The sequence below is a fragment of the Rutidosis leptorrhynchoides genome, chromosome 3 (assembly GCF_046630445.1).
Source record: "Rutidosis leptorrhynchoides isolate AG116_Rl617_1_P2 chromosome 3, CSIRO_AGI_Rlap_v1, whole genome shotgun sequence".
Classification (NCBI taxonomy): Eukaryota; Viridiplantae; Streptophyta; class Magnoliopsida; order Asterales; family Asteraceae; genus Rutidosis; species Rutidosis leptorrhynchoides.
The window spans coordinates 527,030,386-527,054,088 of NC_092335.1; the positions used below are offsets into that span (position 1 = coordinate 527,030,386).

The 23,703-nt window shown below is 37.2% G+C and overlaps 1 pseudogene; it reads right to left on the reverse strand.

The window, feature by feature from the left end:
• The window catches only part of LOC139901909 (uncharacterized), a 71,575-nt pseudogene extending 53,377 nt beyond the window's left edge, over positions 1–18,198 (reverse strand).
• Positions 18,199–23,703: the final 5,505 nt, after the last annotated feature.

Sequence of the window (23,703 nt, forward strand, 5' to 3'; positions counted from 1 at the left end):
GATTCGTTTTGGAAAACGTGGAAAGTTAAACCCACGATACATTGGTCCTTTTGAAATCTTGGAACGTGTTGGACCCGTTGCATACCGTTTGGATCTACCAGCGCAATTGAGCTCAGTTCATCCTACCTTCCATGTGTCAAACTTGAAGAAGTGTCTTGCTGCACCTGAACTTATCATACCATTGGAAGAACTTACTATTGACGACAAACTCCACTTTGTGGAAGAACCTGTTGAAATTATGGATCGTGAGATCAAAACTTTGAAACACAACAAGATTTCGATCGTTCGAGTACGTTGGAATGCCAAATGAGGACCTGAGTTTACTTGGGAGCGAGAGGATCAAATGATGCGGAAGTATCCTCACCTTTTTCCGACTCCTCCATCTACCTCAGCTTAAATTTCGGGACGAAATTTTCTTTAACAGGTGGGTAATGTAACGACCCTGAAATTTCTAACGTTTATTTATTAATAATTGTTATTATTGATACGTGTGATTAAACGAATGTATGTGATTACATTTACATGTTGCCATGATTGCCCGTACTTGACTTTTAAGTGCCCGAAACGTCTTTGTGACACACGAAACTTCACGAATAATATTTCTAGATATTATTTACATTCATGATTAATTTTATTAATCATTTTAATTAACTAAGGCTATTAGTTAGCTACTTGGGCTTTAATTGGGTTTAATTGTTAATTAATTGAACTTGGGCTTTGATTAGTTAATGGACTCATGAATTAAGACTTGTAAGCCCACCCTACCTTTAAGTGGGCTTAGTTAGCCCACTCTTTCAAAGTGTAAGTATCACTTTAATTTGTAACTAGTTAGTTAACTTGCATGGAATCTAGTTAACATGTAATCCCCATAAACAACCATCTGGTAACCACCTTTTATAAGCTTTACATGTATAAACCTAGTGGACTTATCCCTCCCCCTTGGAACCCCTCCAAACCGTCGGCAATGAGGAGTGAATGGGGAGAGTTTTTCATTTTTTTTACTACTTGTTCACTAGCATCTTTCATTTACTCCTCATTCTCAAAACACACACTTCAAACTCACTTTTAAATTTCTCTCTTTTCTCTCTAAACTTTGTAAGTTACAAGACTTCTTTTCTTTCTCTTTTTTCTTGCTAAAACCGAATTATATACACACTTAATCATCATCATCATCTTTTGTTACTTGCTTGTTTGATTTCTTGTTTGTTGTTGTTACTTGTTTCATCTTGTTGTTGTAGTTACTTACTAGCTTTCAAGAACCTAACTTTCTAGTTTTGGTTCTTCTATTATCTTGTAAGTTCAAGAACACAAGAACATAAACTCACTAGTTTATGATTATACTTCAATTGTTTCAAAAGTTGCAAGTTCCATGTGTTGAAAGCATACTTGTGATTCATGAAATAAACTTTAAAGTTTACTTTCCTTAAAGATCAAGCTTAGGCTTGAATCTTTAAAGTATGCAAACCATGAACTTAATTACTTGTTTACTTAGCTATTTACTTCATTTACTTGCACTTTAATTTCATGATTTATTTTATTATTGGTCAAATGTTACTAGTTAGCTTTGATCTCATTAATTTTGAACTAAAAGTTAACTTGAAAGTTCAAGAACACACAAATAAGTTTTCTTTAAATATAACTTTGGATCTAGACTTTTGAGTCTTGGATCTTCAAGATCAAACTAAGAACTATGTTCTACTACTTATGATCTTGATTAGTTAGTTAACTTTCAAGTTTATAGTTCAATACTTCTTTTAAAGTTCATGTATGTGTTAGATCTAAGACTTTGATGTAACTTTGGTTCATCAAACTTCATGCAACTCTTAAGTGAGTTGTGCTTCATGTCTTAGACTTGCACTAGGGTTATGATGGTCAAGACTTGGTTAAGATGATGTAGATACATCAATGAGTTGTACACTTGAAGCTATATGCATCAAGGATGAGAACCATGATGAACATCAAGCACCAAGACCACCGGAACCCTTTTAAACTTACTGTTTCTGTCCAAAAGCTACTGATCTGATGTTTCTGTAACAGACCAGTAGACATGGGCTGTTCTAACCATGATTTTTAGATAGATCTTTTCGAGTAGATAACTTTTCATATAGGACTCGTCTTAATCCGAGTTACGGTTTAGGATTTATGGCCCTCCGATCGTTACTATGTCCTTTAACGTTGTGCAGAAATTTCTGACCTACTCGCACTTAGACCGTCGCCACGGTCAAACCAAGACGAGTTTGCTTCTGTAAATTTTACCACACTTAAGGGACTCATATACGGAGCCATGGCCACTGGTCTCACCTTAATTCAGTAAGGGTAGAGGCCGTGGTGACTGACTGAAGTCAGACTTTGTTTTAAACTACTTTCATAAACGAAACCTACCTTACGCCTTTTGTTTAATGATGAATGATGATGACCCTTAAGACCTTAATTACATACTTTTAAACCTATTAAGACGATTTACTGACTTAGTACTATTTGACTTAGGTTGAGGACTTCGGACCGTTTACTTGCACACCTTTCCCGACTACTACTTTACCGCTACATATCATTGTGAGTTATAGCATTCCCTTTTTACTTTAACTTATTTTGAGAACTGAGAATACATGCGGATTTTATGTTTTACATACTAGGCACGAGTACTTAAACTTATATACGTGTGGGTTATACAACGGCATAAACATTCCCTTTAGCTCGGTAACGTTTAATCATTGGTTTTTGAACCGTGAACGCGAATCTTAGATATGGATCCATAAGGTTTGACATCCCCACTCGGGCTAGTAGCGCTAGCATTTAACGATTGTTTAATACTTCGTAGACATACGCACTTGCCAAGTGTACTTTCAGGGGGTATAAACGTTAAGTTAGTTACCAAGTGCCCACGGTTAACATATACTTTATCATACTGTTTTGAAACGCTCTTTGTAGCACTGAAATCTCGTGGCCTACCTTACATACTGTTATACTTAAACTATAGCTCACCAACCTTTGTGTTGACGTTTTTAAGCATGTTTTTCTCAGGTGCTTGAGGTTAGCTTCCGTTGTGTACTAGTCGTGCTGTAGAACCCGCTGCTTAGAGTTGTTATCGCATGACTACTTATCTTGCATTCAAACTTATTTTCTTTTGAAACTATGTTATGTAACGACCTTTGGGGTCACGTACACTTATTATTTGCTTCTACTTAGTGAAGCATGCTTTTGAAATGTAAGACATTTGATGTCGGTTATGACATCACCTTTTTATCGTGAATGCAACTTCTTTAATTACAGCATATAGTACTTAACCTTGTAATGATCCTGTTGTTGATGATTCGTACACGATGGTTTTGTACGGGGCATCACATTTGCTATAAGAGCATTGGTTGTAGGGAATTAGGTTGCATTAGTGAGTCTAAGACCGACCCGAGTAGGATTCACTAATAGGACTAATCTACAACTTGCTAGTTTACTTGTTTCTGCTGAATTTACCGCATGCTACTGCTTACTTTTTCCGCTATATGCCGTATGCTACTACATGATTTCACTACTGCATGATGCTACTTGCTTTCGATTGCATGCTACTTTCATACGAATTACTGTTATTGCCATGCTAGTTACCGTTATACATGATTTAAACTGTTGGCCTATTATTTGCTTGCTTTATGACATACTGACATGGAAAATTTATTTTTCCTTGTTCAGATGTCGGATGTTCCACCTGCTGGCATTTCGGGCAGTACAGACTCAGACCCTGTCGCCCTACCTACTGCTACACCTGCTGCAGCTACTGCCGATACACCGGCCCCGACACCCACTAGTGATCCCGGCGCTTCTACTTCCGGAGCTGGTACTAGTGCACCTGCCCCAGTGTCTGCTCCCGGACCCTCGAGGTCACAGCCCCGCATTGGTGGTATTGAGATCCCCGCGGAGTTCGGGGAAGGGCCGTTTCGTAACCACATGCGCACGCCTTGCCGACGCACTCCCGACGGACGTTTAGTCGTGATTCCGCCAGGCAGACACAGACAGATGTTGGCCGCCTTCGGACGCTTCGGATTACCAGATCAGCCACCAGTGTCACCACCACACGATTCGGATGACTAAGCATTACTTCAAGTTCGCCACTTGATTTCATCTTAAACCTCAATTGTTTCTTGACGAGTACAATCTGCGTTCAAACCTTTCATGATTCTTGAAAACACATCAATCGAGAGGATGAACCAACCGCACTTCATCTACAGAAGGAAAGAGCTATGCATATAGTTATGCACCTGAAAACACTCGGAACCTGAGTAAACGTTTAACACATATCTGTGCTAGCTCCTTTGGCGTTGTTATTACCAAAAATAACTTTGCAATCCCTCTTCAAATTAGCCAATTTTGTCACAGCTCCAGCAAATCAACTTCGACTTTCATTTGTATTAGCCTTATTATAACCTTGTTATATAAGTTATCTTTCGTCTTCGTTACCGGAGAACCGTTTATATTCCACCACATTAGCAGTAAACTTACCAGCAACTTCATTACTCATTGATTTAAATCTTTCCGAAGAATTAATGTTTTTTAAAAACAGTCCATTTCGCGCATAGCTAGTTGCGTTGTGCTCGTAAGATTATTTCGAGTTGAACAGTGAAGTCGGGAAAATTTAACTCTCGGCGAGCAGGGAGATGTGGCCCGTTGAAAATTTGAGTGGAGTTTATTTACGTTTTTTAATAAAATAATGATTTTATGTTTTTTACCCCTAGAAAACTTAGTAAATTGAACATAGTGTGTGTGTGTGCGTGTGCGTGGGTTTGGGGGGGGGGGGGTGGTTATTTGAAATTTTTTGTTGTCATTTTTGCTTGACGGGACGACAAAAATTTGCACTCCATTTAGTATATGTGTGTGTGTGTGTGTGTGTGTGTGTATAATGATAATAATATCTTGTCATTATTTTATTTTATTTTTTGAATGGCGATTTTTTGGCATCAGTAGATCATTTATTTCAACGACTCTCATCATTTGCACGTAACACACGTTCGGGTGGAAACCCGAACCCGATCGACGGTACCCGGGGAACACATCCATTCGGGCAATGGTCCGGGTAGAGGTCCTTGAACGAATCCGATAAAACCTCCCTATAGGGTCAATATATACCACCATTATTGGTGTTCAATTGATTTAAAGAAAATCATGTCATCCCTAAGGATCGAACCCATGACCTCTCCCTACCCCATGACATAAAGTACATGGGGAGAACAGTTGGGCTATGCACGCAAGTTCAATATCGTCGTTGTCGTCGTCGTCTCCCTACCCCATGACATAAAGTACATTGGGAGAACCGTTGGGCTATGCCCGTAAGTTCAATATCGTCGTCGTCATCGTCGTCGTCGTCGTTACTTTTAATTTATATATTTATATCATCATCATCATCATCATCATCATCATTGTTTTATAGGGATTTCCTTCTAGTCTAGAGTAGGGATGAGCACGGTACAGAATAGGTACCGAACCGTACCGGAACCGAAAAGTACCGGTACCGAATTTACCCAATTTCGAATACCGGTACCGTACCGTTTTTCCAATACCGGTACCGGTAATTTTCGGTATTATACCGTTTGTCCCGAATTTACATTTTTTTCGATTTTTACATGTATTTAGTACGGTTTAAATACGTTTTTTCGATTTTTTTCGGTACCGTACTGAAAAATACCGATACGGAATTAGACCAATACCGAATGGTACCGAACCGAAAAATACCGATATCGAATTAGCTTAAAATAAAGGACCGGAACCGATACCGAATCCCGATCGGTACCGATTTTCGGTACCGATACCGGTACGGTACCGGTTCAGTTTCGGGAAATCGGAAAATCTGCTCATCCCTAGTCTAGAGTACGATGAATGATTGTCTACACTCCACCTCCTCCATACCCTACATTCGTGGGATTGGGTATTATTGTTGTTGTTGTTGTTGTATGGTACTAAATTTATTATTATCGTGTATTAAAAAGTTATAAAAATTCATGAATCTTAAATGAATATAATATTATTACCTTTGTTTTCAATTTGCTAAATAAAGATGTGGCAGCAGGGTTCCCTTTCTCTTCAACCAAACTTTTTGTAGACTCCAAAGATATGTCCAAGGCCTGTTAGATAAAAATGTTTTCAGTGTTGGGGACATAATTAAAGTTTCTCCATACAAAATACTGAACTTTTTAGAATTATGCAAATTAGACTTATTTAATACGGTATTACTAAACTTAAAATTTTATATACCTCTATTTCGGTATTACTAAACCCAGGTGTAGTCCCTGATCTGATTGCCTCCCCACGTATGCTTGATGTGGATCCAACAGTTTTAAGGGCAAAAGATGAATTCGAGATTTCTGCAATCTTTTTCGACAAACAACATAGCAAGATTTGAAATACACACTAGTTAAAATCAAATTGATATTAAGTACCAAGACAGTTTCCTTGTGGGCGATGCCGAAATAACCGTTAAAAAAAAAATGTAACATACTATCATGCACTTGTATTATATATAATATGCTATGCACATATCATATGCACATATCTGCAAGTAAACTTTTCACCATCAATATTCAAGCTCTGTTAGTATTAAACTACAGTACTCCTTTTCTTTTTTAAATGTAAACTTGGTCCCTTTATATTTTTGTCTAGACCTTAAGAATATGTTTGTGACCAAGGACAATTTTAACTCATTTCATTTTATATACCAGTTAAAATGGTTTGTTACCTCACCAAAGGGCTTCTGGGCTAGCGTGGCCTAGCGGTATCAAGGAAACTCATCAACCTTGAGGTTATGAGTTCGAGTCCTCCCGTCGTGGACAAAAAGAGTGTGTGTTTGCTGTTAAAAAAAATTGTGCATTAATTACCTGTGTTTTCAATTTGCTAGATGAAGATGTTGCAGCTGGCTCCGGTGTCCCTTCAACCAAGCTTGTTAAAAATTCATTGATGTCAGATGCTTCAGGGATGTCCATGGCCTGTTGGATGAAATTATTTAAGTTCCGGGGACACACAATATATGAATGTATATGATTATCGAGGTCGACCAGCCATTCCCCATCCTCAATCAACATTAAAGAAATATTACACAATAAATTTACCATTTCATGGTCATGGATCACGCATCCGACGGTTTTCAGTTGTGTAAATGATTGATATGATTGTCGAGGTCGACCAGCCATTCCCCATCCTCGTACCTCTGTAACATTTTGTGGTATCAGAATTTTTTTTTTTTTTGGCAGCTTAGATTTAAATATAAACACCCAAAAGTTAGAATATGAAAAGAGGTGGATACCTGTATCATCAATGGTATCACCAACTACTTTACCTAACCACCCAGGAGTCAATCTTCCAACCTCCATTAACTTGTAAAAATCACGCCGACAAAGATAGTACGATCCGTTGCTTAGTTTAAATTCAGACAAGTCTCTTTCCACAGTTTCTACCCATCCCAGTTTATTTTCATTCTTTTCATTTGCTACATCATCATCGGTGTAAACCAGGCTTGCACCACATTCAACTACTTCCAACCCACTCATGACAACGATAGACACTGTGACTTTACTTTCATCGTGCAATAAGTTTCCAAATGGCCAATAGCTTAACCATATACAAACTTCACCCGAATCAGGTCTGCCAAATACTCTGGGGTTGTAAATCAAGTCATCTCCATTGCTCATACTGATTTTAGCAAACCAAGCCCATTCTTCACCGGATATTTTATATCTTAAAATTACATTTAATCCTTGGAGACGACGATCACTTGGGCACTTAGGCACGACAAAAGACACAGACGTTGTATGTGACATAAACTCGAACAACAGTTTTGAATGTGTTATGTCTGGCAGAGAGGTGCTCATTATGTCGTATTCATATAACATCTGCGCCACACAATCAAAGAAGTTCATTCATTTGTTTACAGACTACAAGAACACACATCTAGCTAGTCTAATGTTCATAACTTGAAATATATTTATATGTATAAATTACAAATGGAGTACTAAACTTACAATATATATAAATTTGTCTGTTTATGCATGTGTGTATAGTAAGAGAGGGATAACAAACCTGGAGATAGCAACTTCTGCCTTTGGTGAGCTCATCATCACCAACCAGGCACATTTCAAGATCTTGATATTCTTTTAACCAATTCATGTGTCCCAAATCAGCTTCATCAAGTTTAGCCACCAACAACAATTTAAATAGGCCTTCAACTTCGCATAAATTAGAGCAGCCTTCATAGCCAAACTCTTGCAACGTAAATCGACCTGATTCAAAAGTTATTTTCTCTATTGACGTACAGTTATATATATACAATTCTGCAAGTGTATCTGGAAGACATACAAGTCTTTTAAGTCTTGGACAATTTCTTAAGTCAAGAACCCGGAGATCTTCAAGAAAATTGTAATTAGGCAGTACTTCAAAAAGACCATTCGCCAGATTTAAGTATTGCAGAGATTTTTGATCATTGAAAGTTAGAGGAAAATAATCAGTGCATTCAAGATTGCAGTCGTCGAGAAATAATCTCTGTAGAAAAGGTGGGAAGGGAAAGGATGGCTCGTGTGTACTTCCTCCATCAGAAGTCGAAGCATTGAGCTCTACCGATGTATTTATATGTTCCCTATTACACAGACTTTTACACCCGGTCATGTTTATTAAAGAAAGTTTTTCAAGTTTTCGAATGTTCCTACACACACGAAACAAATTATGACAGTTCCAGAGAATTAAAGTCTCAAGATTAGGTATCGGATCAATGCTGCGAATTTCTAAAAGATCACGTGAGTCCTTCAAATTTAAATACTTCAGTGATTGAAGAACCTGTTTCAATATATAGTAACAGAATAAATATTTAGTCTAGTATGTCCACATGAAGAAATTTAAAGAATACACTATAAAAGACAACAGTGATAATTCCCTACTGTGGGTGGTTCAAATTCTTGCAAACGGCTATAGCTCATATCTAAAGCAACCAATTTTAATTTGTCCATGAATAAGTCATTGTATATGATGCTATTGCTGAAACCAACCCAACAGAGCCATCTTATATGTCCAGATAAATCCCAGTAAGATCCGGTGAGTTCAACATGATTGAGCTTGAGCAATTTCAGTTGACTCATCTGCTGAAGTGAATCACTTGAAAGCTGATCAGTACGAGACATGAAACAGAATAATCAGGATGTGCAAAGAAGTAACAATTGCTTAACACGATTGACAGTTTAATTTGACACTCTCTTGAATTATCTGTGTTGATCTAAAACGAATGTAGCTGGAATAAATTGCACAAGGATGGGCATGAGTTCTAAAATCGGTAGTGTCATGTATGTACGTCAGCCTAAAATGGTTTCTACAAACTTCTTTCTTACCATTTTATATAAAATATATTAATACATATGACTACATATCTAATTAATATATATTATACCACCTAGAGGCCTTTATACCTAGTTGAATCACTGTATGATATTTGGGTAATTAGATAGCTCTTTCGCTAAGATAGGGGGTAATATTTTATGTTTAAACAAAATTGAAAACTGAAAATTGAATCCAACAACAACAGCGCATGCAGACTATGAGAAGGTGAGATGTAGAAAATCCCAGACTTGAACGCTGTAGAGAGCGGATAGATTGCTTCCAGTTTATCGATCAACACTTAAAAATGAAGTTCAACGTACCTCGTGCAATCTTCTTTTGTAAGTCGCTCCTCTTTCAACAGATTTTTAATGTCAAGAGCTAGACCTTTTATCATCATTGAACTCCTCTAAACAGAATCATAATGGAATAAAAACAACTTTTAGATCAAGTTAAAGCGGCGAAAATAGAAAGTAAGGTTTAACATACAAGTACAAAGCATCTTACCATTCTTTTTCTCAGAATGTCGTAAGAGTCCTTATTACGCCAAACTCTGCTGCGTTGGGCAGGTAAACTTGATTCTTGATCGACTACGCTTCTACCCATTTCTTGAAGCAATCCATGCATCATCAGTTTTTTTTCTGGAGTGACATACAACAAACATCTCTTATTCAGGTTTTGGATCTTTGATATGGCAGAGTAATCAGGCTCCAATATGTTAACCACGTAATCCATATATTCACCAACAAAGAAACATGCAATATGCAAAAACAACTCTTGTTCTAAGAAAGATAATGAACGGTAGCTCCTTTTGAGTACAACATGAATATTCACATGAAGGTCCTTTCCAAATGAGCTTAATTCACTCTTCCAAGCTGCTTTGGTGTTTTTTTGTGACAAAGAGGAACCTAACACTTCAAGAGCTAGTGGATTTCCTTTACAATAATCTACTACTTGTTGTGCAAGCTTCCCATAACCACCTTTAGGAGTTTTTGAATGGAAGGCATGAAGACTTAAAAGCTCTAACGCTTCGTTGTTATCCAGTAATGGCATTTTGTGCATGTGATAGCTCTTGGAATTGGATATGAACCAATTACTTATAGCAGTATTTGTTGTGGTTATTATAATCTTGCTTTCTTTGTTCAGATTCCCAGATCCGAGTAGATCTTCTAATTGACGCTCTTCAACAACGTCATCAAGGACAATAAGTGCTTTTGTCTTCTCCAAGAGCACTTCAATTTGAGCTGTACCATGACAGACGTTGTGTATTCGTCTGTCATTTCCTTTTGATATATCACTGCAAAGTTGTTGTTGTAGTATAACCATTTCATGTGGGTTTTCGTTTTTACATCTCGTTCCAATATTTTCGACAATACTATTACTTTCATAATGTCGATCATATGAATAGACAATATACTGCGCCAACGTTGACTTGCCACTTCCTGGCATGCCATAAATTACTAAAAAATCATCTTCGGATTGTGCTAACCAGGAATGGAAGACCTCTTTATATCGAGCATCCATCCCTGTTACATGTGGTGGAATATAAATTTGCTTGCGATCAAGTCTATTGTAAATGGTGTCAACGACCTCCTTTATAAATTTAGTTTCAGATCTGCAACGCACAGAGGATAATAATAATTAGTTCAGCAAGCGAAGTGTTGGAGTTGTCTAATAAAATTTACTAATTTGGTGACATGTGATCAACCACTAACCAATATATGTTTAAGTTCGATTAAATCACAAAAGGATTTATTAACAACTAATAATGTTGAAAAATTTATATGATGTTATTATATTGAAAAGAAAAAATTACACGGATAGTCTTTTGTGATTTGTACCAAAATATTAGCCGCGTCCCCTTTTTTTTTTTTTTTTTTGTGAAGGCAAGCTTGCATCAGCGTATCATTTATTTCAACGACACTCATCATTTGCACACACACACGCGCTTTCGGGCAGGAAACCCGAACCACACTCTGAGGATCCAACCCTTAAACCATCCCGAGGGGCAGGCGGGCCGGACCTTAGTCCCGGAGCGGGTCGGTAAAACCTTCCCTTTGGGCCACCTTCAAGGAATATATTTCAATTCCTGGAGCGGGTGACGAGGTTCGAACCCGAGACCTCTAGCCCTGCGAGTACACAAGTGTAACCGCGGTACCACTGGACCGAAGATCCGTTGGTTAGTCGCGTCCGTTAACAGTTTAGTTTATTTGATACAGACAGTTCTTGTGATTTGCACATGTTACACAAACAAACAATAATTATTTTATCTATGTAGATTTTTCTTATACTTCAAATTTAGCTAATTATTTTTTTTATTATATTTGATTAGTTTATTATTAATAAAGTTCTAAACTTTATTTAATTTTTTTATAGCTTCAAAAAAATTGTTTGTACAAAGCTAACTTAAATACTCCATATTTGTTGGAAATTTTTTTATTTAATTTTTGAAGTTTGAGAAAAACTTACTTTTGTAGTCATTCAAAAGAAATAGATAACTCGCGTTAGTCACATGACTACCCACGAATCATGTGCAAATCACAAGGGCTGTTCATATCAAAAGAAAATTGTAGATACTGTTAGAATGTAGCAGAAAAAGGTTAACAAGTCAAATAACCATCAAGAGTGTAAATTCATCATTTCCCTTTTCGGATAAAAGCAACAAGGGCCGCTAGATGCCAAAATTAACGGGTCTAACAGCAGCATTCTCAACCATATTTCCATTTTTGTAATGGGGGTTCCAAAAGTGTATTGGAACCATCCCAAACATAGAATTGGCTGTTAGGATACTTGTGTATAAGAACATTTGCCTTGTACACACTTGAATACAATTCAGATTATCAGAATCAATATTGAAATCGATCATATTCATTCATACAATCACTTTATCAATTTAAATCATGGTATCAAAGCTTATGGTGTAGATCTTAGATCATTACACTCATAATTAAGCTTCAATCATCTACCATAAACCAAACTACCATGTCATATATTGACGGTAGCCCAGAAATTTCAGAAATACAGAAGCAAAAATTCAGCTTCTTGAATCAAGCTGCCATGTCTAAAGAAGACGGTAGCTCGATTTCTTATCTTGATGCTCTATGCCAACGAAAACTTGGAACAAGGTCAAATAAAACACTGTTACAAAGAGGGAAACAGAGCATTCAAAAATCAAAACAGAACTAAGTGACGAGCCACTTAAAAGCATATATTGTGGTATGTTAGAACACACTGTAATCCAGTGTTTTAAGCTTATCGGTTATCCCACATGGTGGAATAAACAAAAGAGTGGCAGAGTGATGACGACGGTGACCGGCGGCAACCTTCCGGCTACCTGCAACGCCACCGATAAAGGTAAATCTATACCTTCCAAACTCTGTTCTGTGGAAAATTCGACCAAATGGGTGAAAAGGAAAATAAAAATTTCCTCAAACCCTAAATTGAAACAAACGATTGAAGTGAAAAGGGAAAACCCTAATCACCATCAATCGAAACAGAGAAGAAACCATAATCGGTTTCAGTGCCTTCAAAGGATCGAAGAAGAAGAGGGATTAAAACCCTCTCTTCAATCGATTGATAACATAAACGATAAATGTTTATCCTCTCATGATAAATTAGGTGAAAAAAATAAACCTGGGGATAAGAAACTCGTGACATGTGGTTGGGATAATAAATCAGGAACAGTTTATGTTGGGAAGGAGGATCACGCGTACACTGACCAAAAAGATTTGGGAATAAACTAAACCACGTGTAATATAAACAGGGAAGGTATTGGGCCATTTCAAGTTATTGGGTCAAAACAAGAAGGGAAAAGTCAGGCCCAATATTTAAAATGTTTTGTTAAAAGGGCCAATCTTTTGAAATTTAATAATTCTTATAAAATCCAAACTGCTGATCAGGCCCAACGAGATCAGGCCCAAAATTCTAACGTTTTTAAGGTCGAGAATTTTGAAAATAAAAATTCAAACTTTATCGGAAAAGCCAATATCGTTTCAAATAACGTTAAGAGTAACGAATGGATTTTTGATTGTGGTGCTACCCGCACCATGAGTTTTGAAAAATCCAATTTTTATGCTCAATCAAAACCTCGGGTTAGTAAAATTCAAACGGCCAATGGTGGTGTTATACAAGTTGAAGGGGGTGGAAAAATTGAAATTACTCCGACTATGAACGTATCTAATTGTTTATATATTCCAACCTTGTCTCATAAACTGTTATCCGTTAGTCACGTTACCAAGGAACTAAATTGTTCTGTCTTATTACACCCTACCTTTTGTATCCTTCGAAATATTAGGACTGGGGTGATTATTGGGCGTGGTACCGAACGGGGTGGGTTGTACTATGTGAACGAAGTAACCCAACAAGGTACCGTGATGCTTGCTCACGGAACACCTACGAGGGAAGCTTGGTTATGGCATAGGAGGTTAGGTCACCCATATGCCGGATACTTACACTCTTTATTTCCAAGTCTTTTTCCATCCAATGTTACGTTAAACTGTAAAACTTGTATTTTGGCTAAAAGTCACCGAAATACGTTTAAACCTAGTAACACTAGGAAAGAAATTCCTTTTGCTTTAATCCACTCTGATGTGTGGGGTCCTGCACCGGTTGTTGGGGGAAAATTTTTTGATATTTTGTCTTATTTATTGACGATCATATCCGAATGACTTGGATTTATTTTCTAACCCACAAATCAGAAGTTTTTTAGAAATTTTCTCACTTTTATAAAATGGTTCAAACCCAATTTAATAAAAACATACAAATGATAAGATCCGATAATGGGGGTGAGTTTGTAAACTCATCAATGAAATCTTTTTGCGAAAATAATGGGATTATTCATCAAACCTCGTGTGCTCACACCCCTGAGCAAAATGGCGTAGCCGAACGTAAAAATCGACTACTTTTAGAAATGACAAGAGCTTTATTAATTGAATCCAAGGCTCCGAAAAGTTTTTGGCCCGAAGCCCTTGCTTCCGATACCTATCTTATCAACCGGTTACCTACTAAGGTTTTGAGCACAAAAACCCCTAAAGATACGCTTTCCCAATTCCATACCCTTCCAACTTCATTTAGCATTGAACCTCGAATATTTGGGTGTTCGGTCTTCGTCCATATTCCAAAACATGAGCGTACCAAACTAGATCCATGTGTGGAAAAATGTTTCATGGTTGGCTATGGAATAAACCAAAAAGGATACGGTGTTACAGTCCCAAAAGACGTCACGTTTTTACTACAATGAACTGTGATTTTGTTGAAACTGAATATTTTTACAAAAATACCCAACTCACGAGTGAGGGGGAGAATGAAAGTAATGACACTCTCAGTTGGATGACATGGGTTCCACATCAAATACCTCAAACACAAAACCCTGAACCACCTCAAACACAAGAGCCCGAGCCAACACAAGACCATGAACCCACAGAAACTATCCCACCAAATCCCGAGCCAACACAAGACCATGAACCCACAGAAACTATCCCACCAAACCATGAGACTACTGAAACCTCCTCGAACAATGAACATCAAACCCATGAGGCACAAAATGACACAAGTTCCGATGAAACCACCCAAAAATATGTCCTACCTCAAAGAGTCAATAGAAGTGTTCCACCTAAACGATACTCACCAGAAAAAGAAGCGCAAAGATCCAGATATCCTATGGCTAATATAGCACGGGGAAATCTGTCAAAAGAAGCTTATAAATTTAACTCCGCAATCTACTCCGAAAATATTCCAACCTTCGTTGAACAAGCTCTAAAATCAAAAAACTGGAAAAACGCAATAGAGGTTGAAATGAAAGCTTTGAATGATAATAACACGTAGGAAAAATGTGCCATGCCTCAAGGAAAGAAACCAGTGGGATGTCGATGGGTATTTACGATTAAATATAAACCAGATGGAACTATTGAAAGATACAAAGCTCGACTGGTTGCAAAAGGGTACACTCGGACATACGGGATTGATTACTCCGAAACATTCTCACCAGTTGCAAAGATTGATACCATTAGAGTTCTCTTCTCTATCGCTGCAAATGAAGATTGGCCACTTCACCAATTTGATGTGAAGAATGCTTTTCTACATGGTGAATTAAAGGAAGAAGTCTATATGGAAGCACCACCGGGATTCACTGACAACTTCAAAAAACAGGGAAGTTTGTCGACTTAAAAAGGCTTTATATGGGTTAAAACAATCCCCACGGGTTTGGTTTGGGAGATTTACGTTATTTATGAAAAAATACGATTTCAAACAAAGTAACTCGGATCATACTGTCTTCTTTAAACGAAAAGGAAAGTTAATTACATGTTTAATCATTTATGTTGATGATATGATAATAACAGGAAATGATAAAGAGGAAATTTTTAACTTAAAAATGAACTTATTTAAAGAATCTGAAATAAAAGATTTGGGCAGACTTAAGTATTTTTGGCGATTGAGGTATTACGATCCCAACAGGGAATATTTATCTGTCAAAAAAAGAAGTATGTTCTTGATTTTCTTGCAGAAACATGTATGATTGATTGCAAACCAGCTGATATTCCAATGATTCCAAACCAAAAGTTATATATGGAAGACGAAGCTGATCTTGCTGACAAAGGGCAATACCAAAGGATGGTGGGAAAACTCATCTATCTTGCTCACACTCGACCAGATATAGCACATGCAGTTGGAGTTGTGAGCCAGTTTATGCATCAACCACAGGTTCACCATATGGATGCTGTAATGAGGATCATCAGATACTTAAAGAAAATAGCAAGTGATGGAGTTGTATTTAAAAAGAATGGGCACCTTGAAGCACAAGTTTATACGGATGCAAGCTGGGCTGGAGTGAAAGGAGATAGACGATCAACTTCAGGGTTCTTCACAATAGTTGGAGGAAACTTAGTTGCGTGGAAGAGTAAGAAACAAAAGGTCGTTCCTTATCAAGTGCTGAATCAGAATTTAGAGGAATCGCAAAGGGAGTGGTGGAAGCTTTATGGATTCGAAAACTCTTGACAGAAATAGGATTCCCTCCAAAAGAAGCTATTCAGATCCTCTTCGATAATGAAGCAGCAATCGCTATCTCAGAAAATCCAGTTCAACATGATCGAACAAAACATGTTGAAGTGGATAGACACTTTATCAGAGAAAAGTTGGATGCAAAAATAATTTCTTTACCATCAATCAGATCAGAAGATCAGCTTGCCGACATCCTCACGAAATCTGTCAACGGAAGACTTTTCAGTGAAGTTCTTGGCAAGTTGAATATCGGAAACCCCACTATTCAACTTGAGGGGGAGTGTTAGAATGTAGCAGAAAAAGGTTACCAAGTCAAATAACCATTTTAGGTTATTTGACCTCTTGGGATCAGAGTGTAAATTCATCATTTCCCTTTTCGAATAAAAGCAACAAGGGCCTACTAGATGCCAAGATTAACGGGTCTAACAGCAGCATTCTCAACCATATTTCCATTTTTGTAATGGGGGTTCCAAAAGTGTATTGGAACCATCCCAAACATAGAATTAGCTGCTAAGATACTTGTGTATAAGAACATTTGCCTTGTACACACTTGAATACAATTCAGATTATCAGAATCAATATTGAAATCAATCATATTCATTCATACAATCACTTTATCAATTTAAATCAGATACAACTATTGTCTACCGGTACAAATCATAGGGATCATCGTATAATGTTTCTATTGATAATGCACAATGTACTAGTAACATATTCTTTATGACTTCATGTATACAACAAAAAAAATTGACGTACACCTCTCATAAGAAACTGGAACCCTGACTAAAGAAAATCAACCAACCTGCTATGTGATATTAATAAAAAGGCACTTGGCCCAAATGACCCAATCCAAAAGCGTGTTACCCAATCCACCCCTCCTATTTTAGTGACTGATTGATCCAAAGTATGCAACATAGAAAAGAAATGGGTAAAACATCTTGAGGTCGCATACATATACTAAGGTCATCAACGTATTGTTTTTTTACAAGCCATCCAATTAAGTTTATATATGATTTTATTTAGGGCTGTTCATGGTCCAGTTTGGTCAAGTTTTGACTAAATCTCAAACCAAACTGACATTCATGGTTTCAACATATATCAAACCAGATCAAACCAAGAAAGTTGTCTTTCTGGATGGTTTGGTCCGGTTTAGGCCGATCCAGTTTTAACGGTTAACGTTTTGCTCAAACTTTAGCCGGACCAAATAACCCAATTTGGCCAACACTTTGTTTAAAATTTGAAGAGAGACACACCACGCAAGTACACCTCTCCTTAACATGAAGTTTTCTAATTTGAAAATATACGGAACACATTTTGACGTTTTTGACTAATTTGACCCATTAAGAAGATTATACTATATGAAAGTAAATGGATAGATATATACCCAACAAGACGCATGCCGATCACACCAACAACCTCGATCAGTGTTGCCTTCCACCTGCTGACATTCTCATTTGTCCACCGTCTGGAGTTATTGGCAGCAATCGTAAAAGTTCCCCTGTGTTTACCAACATCTGAAGGATCCACATGATAAAAAAGAGGTAAAACAAAATGATTGCAATCCCTTCGTTGATCAAGGATCAACGAGAGCTCGTCAAGGCACCATGTTGAAGTCGCATAGTTTTCAGACAAAACAATTATTGAAGCGTCAGATGCTTTAATTGCGCTCTCAATTTCAAGGTTCAGGTCTTCGCCTCTTTCGGCATCTTCACTGTCTCTAAAAGTTAAAATTCATGCATGCTTCAACGCATTGTAGAGATGGTCAGTAAAAGAATGACGTGTATCTTCGCCTCTAAAGCTCAGAAATACATCATAGCTGCTACCATTAGCCCTAGGAAGAGCCATGTTACTAGAGGAGGAAGAAGCCATTTCAAATTAGATGCAATGATCTATGAAGATGAAATATTTAAGAACTCAAAAGTCAACTATATGTTCAATTACTCTAAAGTCTTCTGATAACCTCCCTACCACTATCATTATCACTCCAATCAATCAAATAATTAATATAATAGAGTTTCTAATGTACTTTAATCTAATCGGAATTTTGGGAACTAACATGATCAAATAAATAAATCATCTTAAACGAGAACAAGTTTTTATTATTAAAAAATGATAGGATGATGGAATATTAACAACTCCAAATTCAACTATATGTTCAATACTAACGAGTACGAGGTTTATTATTAAATAAAATGATGTAGAAAGACTATTAGTGGTACAAAGCAACCATCTGTAAAATACTATATATTATAGCCTATTTTGAACTCCACGCAGGTTTTAAAACCATGAAAATTTGATTCTACTATTTTCAATGCGTCTCATATTTTTTTTAACTTACTTATTGGCCGGAAGTGCATTCAGAAGCAATCACTCTATCCATTGAACATTGAAAGAGAAGACCTTCTCTACACTTGGGTGTTTCTAGAAAATTGACTTCTCTTTATTCTAGAATAGGGGAAAGACTGTTTACATTGAACCTCCACATACCCTATATATGTGAGATTGAGCTTTGTTATTGTTGTAATTAACTATTTTCCTAACGACAGCTTTTAAAATTGTATTGTATAATTTAATAAAGGTCACCTTCACTTCACTATATAATTACTATCATATGTTTTATGTACGTTAACAATAAAAAAAAAAAAAGATTCAAGCTGATTGTTTACCGTCATTCTGGGTGTCCGTGAGTTCTAAGTTCAAGTCTCACATGGTGATTTAATAATGCAATTTGTTTTGCTGTTGGTTATGCAGTCCTCTGGATGCATGATTGTCTTAGCCTGTCATAGGGGTATCCTCTGGAAGCATCGCTTTCTAAACCTGTCGTATGACTGTTGTTCAGGAGTACTTTTCAAGGATGACTACACGCAGAGAGTTTGTCGTGTCATATGACAGTTATTCTGTAGAACATCCTTGATACATGGAACGCATATGATAGGGCAGTAAAAACTCTTTTGGTGGTCCCGTCAATGATTCCAATCTCGTTGTTCACAAAAACAATAAACAAAAATTCTACTCACTCAGTCCCACGTGTCCCACTTCAAATGACTTCAAAGTTCTTACAAAATTAATGAACTTTTCAGAAAAAATATAAAAAGAATCGACCAAACTAATGCTAAGAAATTTTCAATCCAAAGAAAACAAATTAACCAACCCTATTCGTTCATAAAAAGTTTTGTTTCAAACACATGAATTTTTAGTAAACTGACAGTATTTCCTGTGCACATAAATAGGGCTTTTATTTTTCTAGAAAATTAACTTTGATTGCATAGTGTTTCATATCTGATGATTAATATATATATCATAGTTCAATTATTTAATCTTATATGAAGAAAATCATGGAAGAAACTCCACTTACAGTTGAAGAGGCTCCATATAGGATGGATTTACTTTCTGCTATCCAACTCGATTTAATATGTTATCTGATCTGATGAAATTGTTTGACCTTTTCTTTTGTTAAGTTTACAAGTTGAAATACGTTATAGGTGTTCCGGTTGTTTCGAGACGACCGTGTAAAAGTTAGTCCAGTAATCAACGGATTTGGGGTTAAAGGACGTTGAGTGTCTAAATATCAAAGTCGGATACATATTTGAAAAAACAAACGCTGCCGACGGTTGAAACTCAAAGTCGGATTCTAGATTTTGTGACCTCGACACCGGGGGTCGACGCCGGAGCGGAGTAGGCGGACAATCAAATCCCGGCGGTGACCAATGTCGACCCACAACTTTGGGTACTCTTAGGCAATTAGGCAATTTGGGTTGGGCATGGTACGTGGAGAACCAAAATAAAAATAGTTCGGTTTGGTTTCGTCGGGTTCCAAATTGTAGTAGAAAGTCGGATTGAAGACCGGACTGTATATTATTGGTTTGGTTCAATTCGGTTTCGGAATAGTTCGGTTTGGTATTGCTAAAAGAACCAACCTGTTTCACGAATATACAAAAATATAAATGTGATTAAACGTAATTGGAGTTAATAAATGTTAATCGAATCATGAGAGTGTATGCTCTAAGATCAGTACAGTACCTTGTGGTCTTTGGGTTTTTCGATACATTGTCGTTATATCATGATCTGTTTCTGTATAACTTTTAATTTAGTAAGTAAATTATTGTTTCTTTGTCACTTAATCTGTCATTTAATCTGAAAATTGATCTGTTTATAGAATTTTAAGAGATATAGAATCAGACACCTCTTCCCATTAAAAGACAAATGGAAATAGAGGCAAATCAAAAAGAAAAGAAAAAAAGTAAAGAGCCCTAAGTCAATCAAGATTCAAGACCACATTTCTTTCATCTTGTCGAGATCCAATAAAATTTTATAAAAAGATTCAAGACCACATTTCTTTGCTAGTCTTTTCGGTGAGTTCCTTAAAATTGCAAAAACCACTTGTAATTTGGGCAATGTTGTATCGTTATTTGCCTTTGTCAAAATCGAAAATCCAAAGCACTTTCACGATTCAATTGAAGTCGATCTTAAAGAAAGTGTGTTCTCGGTTTGTAACGTTTGGGTTAACAAGCTTAGTGTTGACTTGATTCTTGATGGTGTTCAGAGCTTTTGAATATTTCAAAACGCATCATCCTTTAAAATATTGACATTGTTAACGAGTCAATGGTCGCTAATATTGACGGTTTGGTTGGTAACGACAATGGTGTTGTTGGGGTTCAACTCGTGATGGCAAATTTGGATTTGAATGATGTCGTAAAAGATGTTGGTAGAGTCGATATACATTTCGGGTCAATAAGTGCTGCCGTGGTTATGAGGCCTGTTTTGAACTTGGATTCATTTACGAATGTTGTAGCGAATCAAGATATTGAAGTACATGTTTCGATCCTTGCTATTTTTTCCAATTGGTGTTTAGCCCACTGTTTGTTCTGATCGCATTGATCCATAGTGCCTGGTGGTAGTTTGAGGTGCGTGAATATTGAATCGTCCTTTGCTACGAGTTCTAGCAAAGATATTTCAGTTGCTCCTCCTTTGGGTTTGGCGAACAATACTCCTGTCAATTTAGCCGGCCCATCTTCTTATTCTGTTATATACAGGAAGGCTGGAAAAGTGGCTTCTAATTCTAAGTTGAAGACGGTCGATAACGTGTACACGCGTAGGGATGACGTGGAAATGGACATGTCGAATGATGATGGTAACTGTAACAACCCAACCCAATATACAAACGAACACGTGTAATAAATTTTTTTTTTTATTTTACAGTGGAGTGCGCCACGCGCACACCTCAGGGTGCGCGGCGCGCACAGGCCCACATTCAGTTCTGTCCGATTTCGTCAATTTTCAATTAAAGATCTCCCACTTCCCGACATATTTAGACGAAACGCTTTTCACAATATGTTATAATGGTTAAAACTCACACGATTCAATAATAAAATGAGTTTTACAAAACGGGGCCCACATCAGCCGTTTTACGATTTTGATACAAAAGTTCGAGTTTCGACCGCACTAGTTTAAATTCCAAACGACACTATGAGCATGGTGTTTGGGGTTAAACTACCCAAATCTCGGTCAAACTCCAAAGCTATCACATCCCAAATGCATCCCCTAAATAACAAGCGGGATCTCTAATCCAATCGAAGGCCCTTACCCTTGTCAACGCCGGAACCTATAAAAAGATAAACAACGAGAGGGTAAGCAACGCTTAGTGAATGCAATAATTATAACCATATATATATATATATATATATATATATATATATATATATATATATATATATATATATATATATATATATATAATATACCTACTTGCAATCACTTACAGATATACCGCATACACGCTAGCAATACAATTAGCATACCATCTCAAGTACAAAGCTAATAATCTCCCATAAACCGCTACTAGCGTAATCAATAACATATAATCGACATAATATAATATGCTACAAAACAATACACAATCATGGTTAACCATTCTCGCATCATGGTGCTACCAGCTCTTTGGTTCACACCATACGCATTTGTCATGATGCTACCTGCTCTTTGGTTCACATCACAACTCGAGTCATACTCACGCTAGAGTGCTACCGGCTCTTTGGTTCACACTCTAACAACGCTAAGGTGCTACCTGCTCTTTGGTTCACACCATAACAAGTCGTGCTATAGCGCTACCGGCTCTTTGGTTCACACTATAACACACGTACTATGACGCTACCGGCTCTTTGGTTCACATCATAGCACGCTCGTACATACTATGGCACTACCGGCTCTTTGGTTCATACCATAGCATACAAATAAATACATTACATACATATGCATATAATCATTCCACTCACCTTAACGATTTGGTGACGATTTACACCTCCACAAGCTTCAAAGCAAGGTACCTAATATAATAAGTACTCGATCAACAAACAAACTTGTTGGACTAAATACCAACACTTCACTCATGTGCATTTAATGACTTAAATGCATTAAATGCCCTGTTTTCACCAAAACCGCCCTTTAAGGGTCAAGACCATCATTAATCACTTAAAAGCTAGTGATTAAGGTCCAACAATACTAACCATTACACAACTAGGGTATTTCATGCCCATATTTCCCAATTAGGTCATTCATTAGCCCCTTGACTAATTTAAAGTCAACACACCCATTTTGGGTTATCTACTAACCCATCTAACACTCATTTACTAATTAACTAGGTGTGCTAGTGATTAACTAACCAATTAGAACTCATAAACATCACTTAACATTTTAAAACCCTAGGTTAGTTACCAATGAGTCTTCATGACTCCATCTTACCCAAGAACACCCAAAATCACCAAATATGGGTTTTATGTTCTTCATTTACCCAAACCCTAACCCTTACACAAAATTAAAGTAAGGAAATTAAAGTTAGAACATACCACTACAACCACAACGGAGCTAGAGAGGAGATGAACAACTTTAATACCCGCACTTTGGTCCGAGAACAACTTCTTCCTCTTGGATTTAAGCTTTCTCTCTCAAGAATCACACTCTCTCTCTAAAATTAAAGTGACATGGATATGGTAGTTGAAAATGGAGTTAATGATACCCCACAAACTGACCAACTGGCCTTTAACTCGTCCACAAGTGAAATTACCAAAAAGCCCATCAAAATATCTCATTAAAACAACGAAAACCCGGCTACAGTAGGGAGTGCGCGGCGCGCTCCATTTGGTGTGCGCGGCGCGCACTAAGCTCAGATTGCTCTCTGACTTATGTTTAACTGCACAATCATTCCTACACTTTATGTACTCTAAATACTCTGCTGTACAATGAAGATTTGGGTCTTACAACTCTCCCCCACTTGAATCAGAGCGCGTCCTCGCGATCCAAGCCGCATGACAAGAGGGAAGATAAACCAACACGAATTCTTCGAACTCCCAAGTAAACTCGGAACCCTTGCTACGACGC